Here is a 5,639-nt window from a genome sequence, read left to right on the forward strand (position 1 = left end):
TAAAACCTATTGAGTTTTGGGGGCGCCTGGGTAAATGGGTGAATTAAATGGCATGTGCGTAATATCTCAAAAAAGCTGTTACAAAGCTATTTGTGTACTGAGGCTTGGAAAAAACTTTGGAAAGCATTTTTAACCAAAGTGTTGGTAGTGGTTGCCTGTTAGGGTGGGATTATCTTAAATTTCCATTTGTGCACCCTCTAGTATCTTTTGAAGTTTGCCAAGATTGTATATCTATGTAACCAGGAAAATAAAATAAGTCTCTTATCTTTCCAGCACTTGTTTTCAAGCCCTTAGGTCTAAGGATTCCTGCAGGTGGGGACCCCAGTCCACATCGTTATCAGACACACGCCAGAGCCCCACGGGAACTGTACTTCTGTCCGTCAAAACATCAGAAACAACTTTTATAATTTTGTTTTTGAAATTATTAGGCTACAAAAAACTAATTTATCATTGATTATGACTTTCTCAGCAATCACCATGCAAACTTGGGAGTTTGGACGGGGGAGAAATTAGACAGCCTACAGGTCACATTCCAATGTGATGAGTTTTTTATTTTTTAAGATTGTATTTTTACGTAATCTCTACACCCCACGTGAGGTTCAAACTCACAGTTCTGAGATCCAGAGTTGCATGGTCTACTGACCGAGCCAGCCAAGCACCACTCCAGTGTGGTGAGTTCTTTTTTTTTTTTTTTCCAAACTATAAATCATAAACTAATAATGTTGCATTTCACAGATATTTAAACATTCTTTTTTATTTCACGTTCCCCTCCCCCCACTCTGTATTTAGTAGCCTGCACAATATTTCATGTCCCCTATATTGCAGAGGCCTGAGCCCAAGGCCTGGGGGGCCAACGTCTAAGGCAGGCGTCCTCCCCATTTTCTCACCGAAGGGTATGTCCACATTTGCCCCCGGCACCTAACACAGTCACAGCCTGACAAATGATCTGAACTCACTAAATATCTTTGGATTGATCAATTTACGGAGGCTTCAAATCTTTCAAACCTCCCTTATGAAGCACAATTTTATTTAAAATGTCTTTCCTCCTTTCCAGACCTCCATAGGTGATGGAAGTCCTATGTTTGTGTTCTCCCACTAAAAACCCTTCTCATTCTTGATAAAGTAATCAAGATGCCTCTTAGTTAGCTGTCTTATTAATGAGACAATTCTGGCTTGTTTACTCACTTAAAAAAAAAATTATGATCAGTCTACACCCTGTCCAGTGTCTATATGTCTTTGTCAACACTTACTGGGATAACATTTCATAAATGTTTGACTGATGTAGTACGCAGGTAGTACGATTACCCTCTAAATCACACTAGTCATTGTTGTTCATGATGCTAGTGTTACTTAGCCTGTGCTCATCCGTGGTCCCGTGTTCTTTTTCTTTCCATCCTGGACCTAGTTATTTCCTATTCCAAATGGGAATGATGGCATTTTCTTCTATAACTTCTGTCTTGTAATTTTCTACCAACTTTTATAATTTTTAAGACATGGTTAAATTTCATTCCTGGTTTACAGAAATTTTTGCTCCTAGAGGGTCTGTGCATACCGGGCCAGCTGTTAAAGTGTCAGTTATAAAAACCAATATTGGACCTAACATAAATAACGCTCATAAAATAAACTTCCGGGATACAACAGAACATCTGAAATTTTATTTTAAATACTCAAGAGTTAGAACTTTTAAAATTTGATCGTTGTATTTTAAAGGCTTAACATTGCAGCGTGGAAAAGTTTGTCAGTGCTGACTCTGTCTCTCTCTTGTAGGTTCGTTTGCAATGGGCTCACCTTCAGTTGCTGACGGAAAGGCAAGTAAGGTTTCTTTTTTCTCTAACATCTTCTTCATGTATTCACACTTTTTATGTGCTTGGCTATGTCTGGAGAGAAGATAATGTACCTTTAGTATATTATACATGTGCTTAGGGACTTTTTCTCATGTGAGACTTTGATGTTTTCCATGTAATTCATCCCGCAGGACATGGAGATGGGGCTTCTCTTGAAAGGTTCATCACTGAGGTAGATTTTACTATAAGTGAAATACAGCCCTTAAATATTTTGCTTCATGTTACGAATGCAAGTCACCGAGGAATTCCCCAATGAGAATTACAAAATGATCTGATCTCTCTTCTTCTGCCTTGTGCAATTATTTACATTTTAATAGACCCTCACAAGGCTCTTTTTAAAGTTATCTAGCTAACACACTCTCCCTACTCACATCAAGTGTCAACCTATTTCCCCATTTATTTTTTTAGTGTACTTAATCATTATTTTTGCACACAAAATTAGCATCTCTCACATCACCGATGACTACAGCATCTTTTTCTTGCAATAACAATTATGCATTGACTCTTCAGTTGATGGAATTTTAGGATAAAGAGCATGTACAAGATACTTTCTCCAAGGAACATCAAAAATGCTCACCCACATTTTGAAAGGGAATACACCAGTATTCATACGACATTCGAACTATATTCCTGTTTATATTCCTGACATGAAGCTGGTGAGTTAAGGTGGCAGCTTTTGCGATTACACGCTCAAGGTCAAGGATGCTGCTAGAAATGGTGTGGACGGAGGCAGGCATTTGGCTCCCTGCCAAAGCCAAAAGGCAGATTTGGGGAAAATACTAGAGCCAAGGCTCAATTCTGGTGCAACCCCATGTCATCAGAGAGCATGGACTTTGGACCCAGATAGCCTGGTTTTGAATCCTGGTTCTGTGTGAACTTGGATGAGTTATTCTCTGGGCCTCTGCCTCCTCGTCCATAAAATGGTAATAATAGAGTCCCTACCTCATTGGGTTGTGGTGCTTAAGTGTGTCCGTCATATAGGAAGTACAAATGTGTAAGTATTTGCTGCCTCTGCTCTTATTATTAACTGGTATAATGACGCTTAACTCACGACATATTGCTTTTAATGAACTCTCTTCTCAAAATGAAAGAAAAGAGAGAAATCAGGCAAACAAGAAACAAGTGACTGGAGCAGAGACCTCTTGCGTGGCTTAGAAAATTTTGTAAGAATATAAAGAACAGGGGCGCCTGGGTGGCTCAGTGGGTTAAAGCCTCTGCCTTCGGCTCAGGTCATGATCCCAGGGTCCTGGGATCGAGCCCCACATCGGGATGTCTGCTCCGCAGGGAGCCTGCTTCCTCCTCTCTCTGCCTGCCTCTCTGCCTAGTTGTGATTTCTCTCTGTCAAACAAATAAAATATTAAAAAAAAGAATATATTGGGGCGCCTGGGTGGCTCAGTGTTTTAAGCTGCTGCCTTCGACTCAGGTCATGATCTCAGGGTCCTGGGATCAAGTCCCACATCGGGCTCTCTGCTCAGCAGGGAGCCTGCTCCCTCTCACTCTCTCTGTCTGCCTCTCTGCCTACTTGTGATCTCTCTCTGTCAAATAAATAAATAAAATCTTTTTAAAAAAAAAGAATATAAAGAACAGAATTAATCATACTTCCCTATCATTTTTTACCCTACAGAAAGGATTTTAATTATCCGAAAAAATGTTTAATGACTTTAAGGTGGAAATGGTCAAACATGCACAAAGGTAGAGAGAGCAGCTTAAGGAACGGTATGTGCTCACCCCCACCTTCCAGAGTGAGCCACACTCCGACTTCTGGTTTAACGGGGTGCATTAGATCCGAATCCCTAAATCCCTAGCATCACTGGCTGTGTGACAGACAGAGAAGCATGGAGACTTATACTCTTCACTGGAGTAAACAGACGGGGATGCTGGCAGCCGGGTGCCTGGAATCAATAGGTCTGGCACCCGTGTAAGGTCGACGTGCCCTGCACGATGGTTGGGGAGCTGTAGGCTTCAGCAAGAGCTTTATCTATATGACTGACTTAATCCTTACAACTACCCTGCAAAGAAGCTACTATCATCTCTATTCACAATTAAAAAAAAAGAAGCACAGAGAAGTAAAGGCACTCAATCAAGATCACACAGCCAGAAAGTGGCAGTCATTGCTGGTATGAGATTCTGTACACTATCGGCCTCACTAGTAAATCTTTCCTGATTACCCTCATGTCTCCAACGTGGCCATACCATGACATGCGTGAAAACCCACAAGTATGGCCTCATTTTTGACATGTTCTCACTTTTCCTCCATCTCATCTGTCCTTTGAGATTCCATACCAGGCTCCAAAGGGCGGAAGAGCATGAACACAATGATACTCAAATACCTTCTGGCCAAATGACCCAATCACATAAAAACTATTTAACCCTTAACACCTCCAGATGCTCAAAATATTTGATGATGATAAAAATGAGGCAAAAGTGGCAAGACAAGTTCTGTGAGAGATGATGGATAACCTGTTTTATCAGCACTGGGTGGTCAAAAAGCCCAGAGAAGAGAGCACTTCTATGTTCCTCCCAAGGTGCGGGCTCCAAATGCTTGAGTGTTCTTGTGATTTTCTGCTTTCAGGCCTTGGCCTGGCATCATTTCAGATCGGTGTTTTCATCTCTGTGAATTCCTGAGAATGCAATCATATTACCTAAGTCATACTCTATCTGCCTGAAAACAAATATGCAAACAAAAAGTTTCAGAAAGCTCAGTGATTACCTGAAATTGATGCCAAGGGAGACTACATCCTGACCAGCAAAGAGGATGCTGATGAAATGAAGCAATCAATCATTGTTTTGCAAAGTTTTTGTCGTCCAGAATGGCACAAATCTTTCTTTTGGTTGAGATGAATCACCTAGCTCAGGAAACGAGGTGATTTTAATAAGTAATAATCACAATGACACATCTTATTTGTAATATTTACAAAGTATTCTTGACATCATCAAGGTCATGGTCTTGAAGAGGAAAGAGCAGGAACATTCACTGAGCACATCTATGCCAGGCGATTCCGTTTGCACAGTAAAAATCTTGGGAAGGTAGGTGTGATTATTCTTCACTTCCAGATGAGAACACGGACTCAGAGAGATTAAGGAGTATACCCCAAATCACACAGCTGGAAAATGGCAGAGCAAGGACTAGGAACCCAGTCCTATCCAGCCCTAAAGCCCGTAAGCAGTCTTATTGCCTCTTAGACTATCCTGAGAAAAGCTTTGAGAAATTATGTGGTTTCATTAATTTCCCAAAGATTTGGTTTTAACCCTATGCCTAATCAGAAAATAGCATTTTCTCAAGATGCAAAACTTAATAGAACCACCACTGAGGAAGTGTCAAAGACAATTGACGTACCTGAGTCGTCAAGTCACTGGCTTTGATTACTGGCAAAGGTGTGTCATCTTGGGAGTCGTATTCTCCAGTGCTGCCTGGTGAAGATTGTGGAAACCTATATCATAATATTCATAATTCTCCCAAATATAAGTGGATTAATCTATCTGTTAAAGGGAAGACATTATTATACCAGAAGAAGTCCTGTTTGGGAGACACCTAAAGCAAAAAGATATGGAAAATCATGAGAATAAAGGATGGAAAAAGATATGCCAGGAAAATATTAGCTGAAGGAGAACTGACGTGACTATGTCAATGGCACAAAAAATGGATTCTAAGACAGAAAATGTGACTATATAATGATAGAATTTTCAGTTCACCAGGAAGACATAAGAGTTCCAAGTGTATATGTACCTAATAAAAAAGTTTCACATCATATAAGTAAAAACTTAAAATATAAGGAGGAATTGACAAATTCACCA

At 40.3% G+C, this 5,639-nt stretch overlaps 1 long non-coding RNA gene across 1 annotated transcript; it reads right to left on the bottom strand.

Annotated features, from left to right (window-relative positions):
- Nucleotides 1-1,698: 1,698 nt before the first annotated feature.
- LOC123948083 lies at nt 1,699-5,394 on the bottom strand. Its single transcript, XR_006819924.1, has 4 exons — nt 5,182-5,394; nt 4,555-4,690; nt 4,305-4,465; nt 1,699-1,877 (listed from the first exon to the last, which is right to left on the bottom strand). It is a non-coding gene; the product is annotated as an uncharacterized LOC123948083 (long non-coding RNA).
- Between the last annotated feature and the right edge of the window lie 245 nt (nt 5,395-5,639).

The sequence above is a fragment of the Meles meles genome, chromosome 1, assembly GCF_922984935.1.
Source record: "Meles meles chromosome 1, mMelMel3.1 paternal haplotype, whole genome shotgun sequence".
Classification (NCBI taxonomy): domain Eukaryota; kingdom Metazoa; phylum Chordata; class Mammalia; order Carnivora; family Mustelidae; genus Meles; species Meles meles.